The sequence below is a fragment of the Crinia signifera genome, chromosome 2, assembly GCF_055691185.1.
Source record: "Crinia signifera chromosome 2, ASM5569118v1, whole genome shotgun sequence".
Classification (NCBI taxonomy): Eukaryota; Metazoa; Chordata; class Amphibia; order Anura; family Myobatrachidae; genus Crinia; species Crinia signifera.
The window spans coordinates 287,220,799-287,236,280 of NC_139218.1; the positions used below are offsets into that span (position 1 = coordinate 287,220,799).

The following is a 15,482-nucleotide window of genomic DNA, read 5'->3' on the forward strand; positions in this document are numbered from 1 at the left end:
ATGGGGGGGCAACAGCGTACACACGGGGGGGCACTGGGGGGGACATCGTACACACGGGGGGCAATGGTGGGGGGGCAGGGTACACACGGGGTTACAGCGTACACATGGGGGCAATGGGGGGGGCAGCATACACATGGGGGGAACAGGGTACAGCGTACACACAGGGGCACTGGGGGGGCAGCATACACACGGGGGCACTGGGGGGGCAGCATACACACAGGGGCACTGGGGGGGCAGCACACACACAGGGGCACTGTGGGGGAAGCACACACACGGGGGCACTGGGGGGGAAGCACACACACGGGGGGCACTGGGGGGGAAGCACACACGGGGGGCACTTGGGGGGGCAGCGTACACACGGGGGGCAGCGTACACACGGGGGGCACTGCGGGACAGCGTACACACGGGGGGGGCGCACTGGGGAAGGGGACAGCGTACACACGGGGGGCACTGGGGGGGGAAGGACAGCACACACAGGGGGGGCACTAGGGGGGCAGCGTACACACAGGGGGGAGGCACTGGGGGGGCAGCGTACACACAGGGGGTGGGACACTGGGGGGGGGGTACAGCCTACACATGGGGGGGCACGGGGGGGGACAGCCTACACATGGGGGGGCACGGGGAGGACAGCATACACACGGAGGGGGGGGCACTGGGGGGGACAGCATACACACGGGGGTGCACTGGGGGGGACAGCATACACACGGGGGTGCATTGGGGGAGACAGCATACACACGGGGGGAGGGGACAGAGGAGGACAGCGTAAACACAGGGGGGCACTAGTGGGGACAGCGTACTCACGGGGGGGACAGCGTACACACGGGTGGGACTGTTCATATGGGGGGCACTGGTGGGGACAGCATACACACGGGTGCACTGGGGGGGGAGCGTACACTCAGGGGCACTGGGGGGACAGGGTACATACAGGGACAGTGGGGGGACGGATTTACCTGAGTGCAGCTGCATTACAGGGGGGGACAGAGTACACACGGAGGGCACTGGGGAGACAGCATACAAACGGTGGGCACTGTGGGGGACAGCGTACACACGGCAGGCAGTGGGGGGGACAGGGTACATACAGGGACAGTGGGGGGGACAGGGTGTGCACAGGGATAGTGGGGATAGTGGACAGGGTACACACAGGGACAGTGGGGGGATGGATTTACCTGGGTGCAGCTGCTCCTCTGATGGCCCGGGTGGCTGCTTGCTTTCTGTCTTCTGGATGGCGGAGGCAACTCAAGGCCGGGGCTTCACCAGACTGTTAGGCCGCAGGCTGTGGAAGCACCTGAACCTAGTCCCGTCGAGTCCCGGCGGCAGCATGGGGAGGACAGAGTCTGGGCAGGAAATATAACAACAACAACAACAACAACATCAACAATGTGTACACACGGGGGGCACTGGGGGGGGGGGCAGCATACACACGGGGGCCAATGGGGGGGCCGGGACTGCGTACGCACTGGGGGCGGGACAGCGTACACGGGGGGCACTGGGGGTACAGTGTACACATGGGGGAGCACTGGGGGGGGGGGTTGGGGGGACAGCGCACACACGGGGGGCACTGGGGGGGGGACAGCATACACACGGGGGGCACTGGGGGGGCAGCGTACACACGGGGGGCACTGGAGGGGGACAGCGTACACACGGGGGGCACAGCGTACACACGGGGGGGCCTTGGGGGGACAGTGGACACACGGGGGGCACTGGGGGGACAGCGTACACACGGGGGGGCACTGGGGGGACAGCGTATGCACACGGGGGCACTGGGGGGACAGCGTATACACACGGGGGCACTGGGGGGACAGCGTACACACGGGGGGCACTGGGGGGACAGCGTATACACAGGGGGGCACTAGGGGGACAGCGTACACACAGGGGGCACGGGGGGGCAGCGTACACATGGGGGGGCACAGCATACACACAGGGGGGCAGTGGGGGGTAGGTGTACACATGGGGAGGGGCACTGGGGGGAAAGCGTACACATGGGGGGGGCACTGGGGGAAAAGCGTACACACGGGGGCACAGCGTACACACGGGGGGGCCTTGGGGGGACAGTGGACACACGGGGGGGGGGTACTGGGGGGGACAGCGTACAAATGGGGGGGTGCACTGGGGGGACAGCGTACACACGGGGGGGCACTGGGGGGACAGCGTATACACACGGGGGGCACTGGGGGGACAGCGTATACACAAGGGGGGCACAGCGTATACACAGGGGGGGGCACTGGGGGGACAGCGTACACACAGGGTGCACTGGGGGGGGCAGCGTACACATGGGGGGCACAGCATACACACGGGGGGGGCACTGGGGGGTAGGCGTACACATGGGGGGGCACTGGGGGGAAGCGTACACACGGGGGGGGGCACTGGGGGGAAAGTGTACACACGGGGGGCACTGGGGGGACAGCGCACACACAGGGGGGCACTGGGGTGACAGCGTACACACGGGGGGGCACTGGGGGGACAGTGTACACACGGGGGGGGGACTGGGGGGACAGCGTACACACGGAGGGCACTGGGGGGACAGCGTACACACAGGGGGCACTGGGGGGACAGCGTACACACGGGGGGCACTGGGGGGACAGCGTACACGGGGGCACAGCGTACACACGGGGGGGGGCACTGGGGGGACAGCATACACACAGGGGGGCACTGGAGAGATAGCGTACACACGGGGGGCGGGAATGGGGGGACAGCATACACATGGGGGGCACTGGTGGGACAGCATATACACGGGGGCACTGAGGGGACAGCGTACACATGGTGGGGATAGCGTACACACGGAAGTGCACTGGGGGGGACACAGAGTACACACGGGGGCACTGGGGGGGGGCAGCGTACACATGGGGGGCACAGCATACACACGGGGGGCACTGGGGGGTAGGCGTACACATGGGGGGGGCACTGGGGGGAAAGCGTACACATGGGGGGGCACTGGGGGGAAAGCGTACACACGGGGGCACTGGGGGGATAGCGTACACACGGGGGGCACTGGGGGGACAGCGTACACACTGGGGGGACAGCGTACACACAGGGGGGCACTGGGGGGACAGCGTACACACGGGGGGCACTGGGGGGACAGCGTACACACGGGGGGCACTGGGGGGACAGCGTACACACGGTGGGGGATAGCGTACACACGGAAGTGCACTGGGGGGGGGACACAGAGTACACACGGGGGCACTGGGGGGGCACAGCGCACACGGGGGGCACAGCATACACACGGGGGGCACTGGGGGGACAGCGTACACACGGGGGCACTGGGGGACAGGGTACACACAGGGACAGTGGGGGGACGTATTTACCTGGGTGCAGCTGCTCCTCTGATGACCAGGGTGGCTTCTTTCTGCCTTCCCGGTGGCGGAGGCATCTCAAGGAAGCACTTCAATCTGGTCCGCAGGCTGTGGAAGCGTCTCAGTCCCGGCGGTACCATGGCGTGGTCAGCGTCTGGGCAGGAAACATAACAATAATATTAAAGGGCACAGCGTTCACACGAAGGGGGGCACAGCGTACACACGGAGGGGGGGCACAGCGTATACGGGAGGGGGCACAGCGTACACACAGGGGGGGGGCAACCAGCGTACCCACGGGGGCACTGGGGGGGGCGAACAGCGTACACACGGGGGCACTGGGGGGGGTGGGGGCGAACAGTGTACACACGGGGGCACTGGGGGGGCGAACAGCGTACACAGGGGGGCACTGGGGGGCGGACAGCGTACACAGGGGGGCGGACAGCGTACACAGGGGGGCGGACAGCGTACACAGGGGGGCGGACAGCGTACACAGGGGGGCGGACAGCGTACACACGGGAGCGGACACCGTACACACGGGGGCGGACAGTGTACACACGGGGGCGGACAGCGTACACACGGGGGCACAGCGTACACACGGGGGCCGGGAACAGTGTACATGGGAGGGAGACATCGTACACACACGGGGGGCACGGGGGGAGCGTACACACATAGGGGGGGGGGCACTGGGGGGGCAGCGTACACACAGGGGGGGGGGACATCGTACACACGGGGGCGGACAGCGTACACACGGGGGCGGACACCGTACACACGGGGGCGGACAGCGTACACACGGGGGCACAGCGTACACACGGGGGCCGGGAACAGTGTACATGGGAGGGAGACATCGTACACACACGGGGGGCACGGGGGGAGCGTACACACATAGGGGGGGCACTGGGGGGGCAGCGTACACACAGGGGGGGGACATCGTACACACAGGGGGGGACATCGTACTCACAGGGGGGGGCACTGGGTGGGACAGCGTACACACGGGGAAGCGGGCACTAGGGGGGACAGCGTACACGGGGGGCAATGTGGGGGCAGCATACACATGGGGGGGCAGCATATATGGGGGGCACTGGGGGGCAGCATTCACAGGGGCACTGGGGGGGGCAGCACACACAGGGGCACTGGGGGGGCCGCGTACACACGGCGGGCACTGGGGGGACAGCGTACACACGGGGGTGGCACTGGGGAAGGGGACAGCGTACACGGGGGGCATTGGGGGGGGAAGAACAGCATACACACGGGGGGGCACTGGGGGGGAAGGACAGCGTACACACACAGGAGGGGCACTGGGGGGGCAGCGTACACACAGGGGGGGAGGCACTGGGGGGACAGCGTACACACGGAGGGGGGGCACTGGGGGGGACAGCATACACACGGGGGGCGCACTGGGGGAGACCGCGTGCACACGGGGGGAGGGGACTGAGGAGGACAGCGTAAACACAGGGGGGCACTGGGGGGTCAGCGTACGCACGGGGGGAAGCGTACACACGGGGGGCACTGGTGGGAACAGCGTACACATGGGTGCACTGAGGGGGGAAGCGTACACACAGGGGCACTGGGGGGACATTGTACATACAGGGACAGTGGGGGGACGGATTTACCTGAGTGCAGCTGCAGTACAGGGGTGGACAGAGTACACACGGGGGCACTGGGGGGGACAGCGTACACACGGGGGGCACGGGGGGGACAGCGTACACACGGGGGGACAGCATACACACGGGGGGACAGAGTACACACGGGGGGCACTGGGGGGCGGACAGCGTACACACGAGGGCACTGGGGGGGCGGACAGCGTACACACGAGGGCACTGGGGGGGGCGGACAGCGTACACATCGGGGCACTGGGGGGGCGGACAGCGTACACACGGGAGCAAACAGCGTACACAAGGGGGCGAACAGCGTACACACGGGGGCGAACAGCGTACACACGGGGGCGAACAGCGTACACACGGGGGCACGGACAGCGTACACACGGGGGCACGGACAGCGTACACACGGGGGCACGGACAGCGTACACACGGGGGCACGGACAGCGTACACACGGGGGCACGGACAGCGTACACACGGGGGCACGGACAGCGTACACACGGGGGCACGGACAGCGTACACACGGGGGCACTGGGGGGGCGGACAGCGTACACACGGGGACACTGGGGGGGCGGACAGCGTACACATGGGGGCACTGGGGGGGGGGCGAACAGCGTACACAAGGGGGCGAACAGCGTACACACGGGGGCACTGGGGGGCGAACAGCGTACACAGGGGGAGTGGACAGCGTACACACAGGGGCACAATGGGGGGTGGACAGCGCACACACGGAGGGACTGGGGGGGCGGACAGTGCACACGGGGGCACTGGGGGGCGAACAGCACACACGGGGGCACTGGGGGGCGAGCAGCACACACGGGGGGCACTTGGGGGCGGACAGCGTACACACGAGGGCACTGGGGGGCGGAGAGCGTACACACGGGGGCACTGGGGGGCGGACAGCGTACACAAGGGGGCGAACAGCGTACACACGGGGGCACTGGGGGGCGGACAGCGTACACACGGGGGCACTGGGGGGGCGGACAGCGTACACACAGGGGCACACTGGGGGGTGGACAGCGCACACACGGGGGGACTGGGGGGCGGACAGCGCACACAGGGGCACTGGGGGGGCGGACAGCGTACACACAGGGGCACACTGGGGGGTGGACAGCGCACACACGGGGACACTGGGGGGCGAACAGCACACACGGGGGCACTGGGGGGCGAACAGCGTACACACGGGACACTGGGGGGCGGACAGCGTACACACGGGGGCACTGGGGGGGCGGACACCGTACACACGGGGGCACTGGGGGGCGGACAGCGTACACAGGGGGGCACTGGGGGGCGGACAGCGTACACAGGGGGGCGGACAGCGTACACACAGGGACACACTGGGGGTGGACAGCGCACACACAGGGGCACACTGGGGGGCGGACAGCGCACACAGGGGGCACTGGGGGGCGGACAGCGTACACAGGGGGGCGGACAGCGTACACACAGGGACACACTGGGGGGTGGACAGCGCACACACAGGGGCACACTGGGGGGCGAACAGCGCACACATGGGGGCACTGGGGGCGAACAGCACACACGGGGGCACTGGGGGGCGAACAGCACACACGGGGGCACTGGGGGGCGGACAGCGTACACAGGGGGGCACTGGGGGGCGGACAGCGTACACAGGGGGGCGGACAGCATACACACAGGGACACACTGGGGGGTGGACAGCGCATACACAGGGGCACACTGGGGGGCGAACAGCGCACACATGGGGGCACTGGGGGCGAACAGCACACACGGGGGCACTGGGGGGCGAACAGCACACACGGGGGCACTGGGGGGCGAACAGCGCACACATGGGGGCACTGGGGGTGAACAACATACACACGGGGCACTGGGGGTTGAACAGCGTACACACAGGGACAGTGGGGGGGATGGATTTACCTGGGTGCAACTGCTCCTCTGATGACCAGGGTGGCTTCTTTCTGCCTTCCCGGTGGCGGAGGCATCTCAAGGAAGCGCTTCAATCTGGTCCGCAGGCTGTGGAAGCGTCTCAGTCCCGGCGGTACCATGGCGTGGTCAGCGTCTGGGCAGGAAACATAACAATAATATTAAAGGGCACAGCGTTCACACGAAGGGGGGCACAGCGTACACACGGAGGGGGGGCACAGCGTATACGGGAGGGGGCACAGCGTACACACAGGGGGGGGGCAACCAGCGTACCCACGGGGGCACTGGGGGGGGGCGAACAGCGTACACACGGGGGCACTGGGGGGGGGTGGGGGCGAACAGTGTACACACGGGGGCACTGGGGGGGGGCGAACAGCGTACACAGGGGGGCACTGGGGGGCGGACAGCGTACACAGGGGGGCGGACAGCGTACACAGGGGGGCGGACAGCGTACACAGGGGGGCGGACAGCGTACACAGGGGGGCGGACAGCGTACACACGGGAGCGGACACCGTACACACGGGGGCGGACACCGTACACACGGGGGCGGACAGCGTACACACGGGGGCGGACAGCGTACACACGGGGGCACAGCGTACACACGGGGGCCGGGAACAGTGTACATGGGAGGGAGACATCGTACACACACGGGGGGCACGGGGGGAGCGTACACACATAGGGGGGGGCACTGGGGGGGCAGCGTACACACAGGGGGGGGGGGACATCGTACACACGGGGGCGGACAGCGTACACACGGGAGCGGACACCGTACACACGGGGGCGGACAGCGTACACACGGGGGCACAGCGTACACACGGGGGCCGGGAACAGTGTACATGGGAGGGAGACATCGTACACACACGGGGGGCACGGGGGGAGCGTACACACATAGGGGGGGGCACTGGGGGGGCAGCGTACACACAGGGGGGGGACACATCGTACACACAGGGGGGGACATCGTACTCACAGGGGGGGGCACTGGGTGGGACAGCGTACACACGGGGAAGCGGGCACTAGGGGGGACAGCGTACACGGGGGGCAATGTGGGGGCAGCATACACATGGGGGGGCAGCATATATGGGGGGCACAGGGTACAGCGTACACACGGGGGCACTGGGGGGCAGCATTCACAGGGGCACTGGGGGGGGCAGCACACACAGGGGCACTGGGGGGGGGCGCGTACACACGGGGGGCACTGGGGGGACAGCGTACACACGGTGGTGGCACTGGGGAAGGGGACAGCGTACACGGGGGGCATTGGGGGGGGAAGAACAGCATACACACGGGGGGGCACTGGGGGGGAAGGACAGCGTACACACACAGGAGGGGCACTGGGGGGGGTAGCGTACACACAGGGGGGGAGGCACTGGGGGGACAGCGTACACACGGAGGGGGGGGCACTGGGGGGGACAGCATACACACGGGGGGCGCACTGGGGGAGACCGCGTGCACACGGGGGGAGGGGACTGAGGAGGACAGCGTAAACACAGGGGGGCACTGGGGGGTCAGCGTACGCACGGGGGGAAGCGTACACACGGGGGGGCACTGGTGGGAACAGCGTACACATGGGTGCACTGAGGGGGGAAGCGTACACACAGGGGCACTGGGGGGACATTGTACATACAGGGACAGTGGGGGGACGGATTTACCTGAGTGCAGCTGCAGTACAGGGGTGGACAGAGTACACACGGGGGCACTGGGGGGGACAGCGTACACACGGGGGGCACGGGGGGGACAGCGTACACACGGGGGGACAGCGTACACACGGGGGGACAGCGTACACACGGGGGGCACTGGGGGGCGGACAGCGTACACACGAGAGCACTGGGGGGGCGGACAGCGTACACACGAGGGCACTGGGGGGGGCGGACAGCGTACACATCGGGGCACTGGGGGGGCGGACAGCGTACACACGGGAGCGAACAGCGTACACAAGGGGGCGAACAGCGTACACACGGGGGCGAACAGCGTACACACGGGGGCACGGACAGCGTACACACGGGGGCACGGACAGCGTACACACGGGGGCACGGACAGCGTACACACGGGGGCACGGACAGCGTACACACGGGGGCACGGACAGCGTACACACGGGGGCACGGACAGCGTACACACGGGGGCACGGACAGCGTACACATGGGGGCACGGACAGCGTACACACGGGGGCACTGGGGGGGGCGGACAGCGTACACACGGGGACACTGGGGGGGCGGACAGCGTACACATGGGGGCACTGGGGGGGGGGGGAACAGCGTACACAAGGGGGCGAACAGCGTACACACGGGGGCACTGGGGGGCGAACAGCGTACACAGGGGGAGTGGACAGCGTACACACAGGGGCACACTGGGGGGTGGACAGCGCACACACGGAGGGACTGGGGGGGCGGACAGTGCACACGGGGGCACTGGGGGGCGAACAGCACACACGGGGGCACTGGGGGGCGAACAGCACACACGGGGGGCACTTGGGGGCGGACAGCGTACACACGAGGGCACTGGGGGGCGGACAGCGTACACACGGGGGCACTGGGGGGCGGACAGCGTACACAAGGGGGCGAACAGCGTACACACGGGGGCACTGGGGGGCGGACAGCGTACACACGGGGGCACTGGGGGGGGCGGACAGCGTACACACAGGGGCACACTGGGGGGTGGACAGCGCACACACGGGGGGACTGGGGGGCGGACAGCGCACACAGGGGCACTGGGGGGCGGACAGCGCACACAGGGGCACTGGGGGGGCGGACAGCGTACACACAGGGGCACACTGGGGGGTGGACAGCGCACACACGGGGACACTGGGGGGCGAACAGCACACACGGGGGCACTGGGGGGCGAACAGCGTACACACGGGACACTGGGGGGCGGACAGCATACACACGGGGGCACTGGGGGGGCGGACAGCGTACACACGGGGGCACTGGGGGGGCGGACAGTGTACACACGGGGGCGGACAGCGTACACACGGGGGCACTGGGGGGCGAACAGTGTACACACGGGACACTGGGGGGCAGACAGCGTACACACGGGGGCACTGGGGGGGCTGACAGCGTACACACGGGGGCACTGGGGGGGGCGGACAGCGTACACACGGGGCACTGGGGGGGCGGACAGCGTACACACGGGGGCACTGGGGGGCGAACAGCGTACACACGGGGGCACTGGGGGGCGAACAGCGTACACACGGGGGCAAACAGCGTACACACGGGGGCAAACAGCGTACACACGGGGGCAAACAGCGTACACACGGGGGCAAACAGCGTACACACGGGGGCAAAAAGCGTACACACGGGGGAAAAAAGCGTACACACGGGGGCAAACAGCGTACACACGGGGGCAAACAGCGTACACACGGGGGCACTGGGGGGCGGACAGCGTACACAGGGGGGCACTGGGGGGCGGACAGCGTACACAGGGGGGCGGACAGCGTACACACAGGGACACACTGGGGGGTGGACAGCGCACACACAGGGGCACACTGGGGGGGCGGACAGCGCACACAGGGGGGCACTGGGGGGCGGACAGCGTACACAGGGGGGCGGACAGCGTACACACAGGGACACACTGGGGGGTGGACAGCGCACACACAGGGGCACACTGGGGGGCGAACAGCGCACACATGTGGGCACTGGGGGCGAACAGCACACACGGGGGCACTGGGGGGCGAACAGCACACACGGGGGCACTGGGGGGCGGACAGCGTACACAGGGGGGCACTGGGGGGCGGACAGCGTACACAGGGGGGCGGACAGCATACACACAGGGACACACTGGGGGGTGGACAGCGCATACACAGGGGCACACTGGGGGGCGAACAGCGCACACATGGGGGCACTGGGGGCGAACAGCACACACGGGGGCACTGGGGGCGAACAGCACACACGGGGGCACTGGGGGGCGAACAGCACACACATGGGGGCACTGGGGGTGAACAATATACACACGGGGCACTGGGGGTTGAACAGCGTACACACAGGGACAGTGGGGGGGATGGATTTACCTGGGTGCAACTGCTCCTCTGATGACCAGGGTGGCTTCTTTCTGCCTTCCCGGTGGCGGAGGCATCTCAAAGAAGCGCTTCAATCTGGTCCGCAGGCTGTGGAAGCGTCTCAGTCCCGGCGGTACCATGGGGTGGTCAGCGTCTGGGCAGGAAACATAATAATAATATTAAAGGACACATCGTTCACACGGAGGGGGGGGCACAGCGTACACACGGAGGGGGGGGGGCTCAGCGTACACATGGAGGGGGGGGGCACAGCATACACACGGAGGGGGGGCACAGCGTACACACAGATGGGGGCACAGCGTACACACGGAGGGGGGGGCACAGCGTACACACGGGGGGGCACAGCGTACACACGGGGGGGCACAGCGTACACACGGGGGGGCACAGCGTACACACGGGGGGGCACAGCGTACACACGGGGGGGCACAGCGTACACACGGGGGGGCACAGCGTACACACGGGGGGCACAGCGTACACACGGGGGGCACAGCGTACACATGGGGGGGGCACAGCGTACACACGGGGGGGCACAGCGTACACACGGGGGGGCACAGCGTACTCATGGGGGCACAGCGCACACACGGGGGGCACAGCGCACACACGGGGGACACAGCGCACACACGGGGGGCACAGCGCACACACGGGGGGCACAGCGCACACACTGGGGGGGCACAGCGCACACACTGGGGGGGCACAGCGCACACACTGGGGGGCACAGCGTACACACGGGGGGGCACAGCGTACACACGGGGGGGCACAGCGTACACACGGGGGGGCACAGCGTACACACGGGGGGGCACAGCGTACACACGGGGGCACAGCGTACACACGGGGGGCACAGCGTACACACGGGGGGGCACAGCGTACACACGGGGGGGCACAGCGTACACACGGGGGGGGCACAGCGTACACACGGGGGGGGCACAGCGTACTCATGGGGGGCACAGCGCACACACGGGGGCACAGCGCACACACGGGGGACACAGCGCACACACGGGGGCACAGCGCACACACTGGGGGGGCACAGCGCACACACTGGGGGGGCACAGCGCACACACTGGGGGGGCACAGCGTACACACTGGGGGGGCACAGCGCACACACTGGGGGGGCACAGCGCACACACTGGGGGGGGCACAGCGCACACACGGGGGGCACAGCGCACACACGGGGGGCACAGCATACACATGGGGGGGCACAGCATACACATGGGGGGGCACAGCATACACATGGGGGGGCACAGCATACACATGGGGGGCACAGCATACACATGGGGGGGCACAGCGTATACAGTGAGGGGGGGCAGGGGACACACGGGGGCAGTGAGGGGGGCGGGGGACACACGGGGGCAGTGAGGGGGGGGCCATGCACTGACATGCAGCAGCTGCGGCTCTGCTACACCACTGGCACCTACAGCGGGTCCCCCCACCACCAACCCCAGGACCAGCCTTACTAGCACATTAAACAAAACAAGCCACCCACCCACCCACAAGAATACTTGCAGCCGCGGCGCTGCAGACTCGGGAGGGGAAGCTTTCTGGTTTGTCTGTGTAAACACACAGCTGCCGGCCGCCGCGCGCATACACACTCTGACATGAGCGCCGCAGCAGCACGGGCTCATGTCAGTGTGTGTATGCGCGCGGCGGCCGGGAGCTTCGTGTTTTAAACAGGCAAACCAGAAAGCTTCCCCTCCCTGCGGCGCAATTATTCTTGTGGATGTGTGGGTGTTTTTACCCTTTTGGCTCCTGTCCCCTTGGAGGGATTGCGGGGCTGCGGGCTCCCCTCTGTAGGCAGCGCCGAGCGGCAGCAGATCTAGCCCCTCGCATCTCCGTCGGCCATCTTGGTACACCCAAGTGAGGCCTCTGACTGTACTCCCCCTATTGGACGCACTGCGCATGCGCAACAAGTTGGAGCTCCTATCTTTATAATGGGGGACGTTTCACTAAATTTAATAAAAACTGTACCTATCTGAAAATCCTCAACCCCAAAAGGCACTCCACTGGGACAATATCTACCTAATAAAACAAACCCCAAGTCTCAATTGTTCCCCTACCCCGAGTTATGCCTTCCCAAAAAACCCCTCATAGACTAACATGGGTGACAAAGTGTCATTTCGCGAGTGTCAGAAAAAAAACTGGCAGTTGGAAGTTTAGATCGCTCCCAATTGGTCATTTTTTAATATTTCGCCCTGAAATTTGGCACGCAGCACCGGTTGACGATTCTACGCGTACATGCCAAATTTCAGCTCAGTACGCCCAGTCACTTTTGAGGTGCAGTCCCTCAAACACCATGCCCCCATCCGAAAAGTTCCCTATGGGAAAAATCCGTTCGTTGGATTCAGCCTTAATATAAGGGCACTACCGTGCCCTTATAATATATATACATACATACATACATATCCACATATACACACACACAATCATTCCTGAAGGAGAGAATCCCAACAGGGATCAGGTAAGTATTTATGAACTATATGTCCCTCTGCCTCCCCCTAACCCTCCCCTCCTCACTCCCCCTGCAGCCTCCCCTCCTTTCTAGTGCCTAACTCCCAAACCCTGCACCTAACTCTAATCTAACTGTAATCTTAGCCTAACTCTAACAAATAATTGCAACCTAACCCTAACCTATGCCCCCCCCCCCCCCACACACACACACCCACCCACCCACACACACACACACACATACACACACACACACACACACAATTTAAGTAGAAGCGGTTACAATATGCTGCTCTGCTTTGTTTGCTTCTGGAAGTTAATGCCATATGTGTTTTTCTACCGAAAAAATAACTGAATGATAGATGTGTTAGTGCTTTGTTTGCAGACCACCTAGTTACTTTGCACAAGCTTACATTATTCATCCATCAATTATAATTACTAAGTCTAAAAGTAGTGTTATTACTTACAACAAATATCGACAATACGATTATGAAAAGATTTAGAAGTATTCATGCACAACAAATCAATATTTATATAATTAGGTCAATGCATACATTATTTAAAAACAATGTCTACTATTCCAGACATAGTGGAGATCAAAATTAATTTACTAATTTGATATATTGATTTTGAAGTGAATGTTGCACCATTAACATTCTGTATTTAGCAGCATACTATACCCATCTATATTGGACGCAATTTCAATTTTACAGTTTGTAACCTTTCCATTTACTAATTTAGTAGGTACTGCAGAACAAATGCAAGTAGATTATTATTATTATTATTAATATTATTTAATGGAGGGGGGAGGGGTTATTTAGTAAAATAATATATCTGCAAATTATATCTCAAAATCCACAAACTAATAAAATGCAAAAAGAAATTGACAAAAGTAAAAAAGTGTGAGGGCGAACACACCTATTTTATGAAATAGTAGTGCACATGGTTTTGTCCATTAGAAAGTGATTGTGCCTTTCCGAGTGAATCAGAATAACCCCCTACTGTATATTTTAAATTGGGAATTTCCCCATAAATATTTATTTGCCTACTTTTAAAATGATGGTCCATGTAGTATTTGCTGTAGTGCTAATTAAAAAAATATTCTCAAATTCTAGCCAAATAATAGTTTATGACTACAGAATTATTTGAAAACTGTTCATGGAAGGCTCATTTACAAATCTAGCACTTATTTTAGAATTTCTTATTTTGTGCACCAATTGCACCACATGCCTATAGACCTGTCATACTGTATAGCGTGCCAAATTGTTAAAGAATAGCATGATTACCAATTACAAGCACCTCCTTTGCAAAGTCTATGGGAATCCGTTAATTAGAAATTCCAATGCGCATATATACAAACTTCCCACGATACCAGTTTTACTTAACTATCCTACATTTAACAAGAAATAGTTAATCTCCCCTTTTTCTTCCCATTACAAAATGGGGTCCCTGCAGACAGCGCCATCTAAATTTACAACTACTGTATGCAGAGCCGAATTTCCCCATAGGCACGTGAGGCACCGGCCTAGGGGCGGCACATGTTTGGGGGCGGCACTTGGATGCCTGTGATAGTATTGTCAGCCCAAAATGTACCAATAACTGCAAAATATCCACTGTACTGTACTATATTCCATCTTAAATAGAGTGTAAATGGATAGGACATGCAGATAGGGTAGCAGCTAGTTCCCCTTCGCCGTAAGGACCTGGGGAGGAGAGGGGGCGGGAGAGGGGGGCGGGAGAGGAGGAGCAAGGTCAGAACAAGACAACTTTTTTTTGAGCCGACATGTGCCGACAGGCGGTATTTCATGCCCTACCATCCACTAGGGCGTGGAGGAGGTTATTAAAGCTGTGGCGAGCGAAGCGAGCCACCGTGCCCGAAGCATTGCGAGCGAAGCGAGCTATGCGAGGGTCCATTTGGGTCCCTTCTTCTGAACTTGCTCCTCCTCTCCCTGCCCCATCTCCTCCCCAGGTCCTTACGGTGAAGGGGAACTAGTCTCAACCATGCAGATAGTGCCCCTATAAACTGTCCTACTTAGTAAACATTATTGTTGTGCCTAGGGGCGCCCTCCTCCCTAAATCCGCCCCTGACTGTATGGCATGTTTGCACAACTGCATGCAGAATCAACATTCAACAGTGGGTCCCATCTAACAGTCCAGCAGCAGTCGCAGGTGCACCATTACTTTCTGTAATACAGGCTGAGCGGTACCAGATGGGAGCAACCCTGTCCTCTATTCTTATGCGGGGTACACACCAG

At 63.2% G+C, this 15,482-nt stretch overlaps 1 long non-coding RNA gene across 1 annotated transcript; it reads right to left on the bottom strand.

Annotated features, from left to right (window-relative positions):
- Positions 1-1,030: 1,030 nt before the first annotated feature.
- Positions 1,031-10,867, bottom strand: LOC146059060 (uncharacterized). The gene is made up of 4 exons (XR_014470126.1): positions 10,783-10,867; positions 6,777-6,918; positions 3,303-3,444; positions 1,031-1,334 (listed from the first exon to the last, which is right to left on the bottom strand). It is a non-coding gene; the product is annotated as an uncharacterized LOC146059060 (long non-coding RNA).
- Between the last annotated feature and the right edge of the window lie 4,615 nt (positions 10,868-15,482).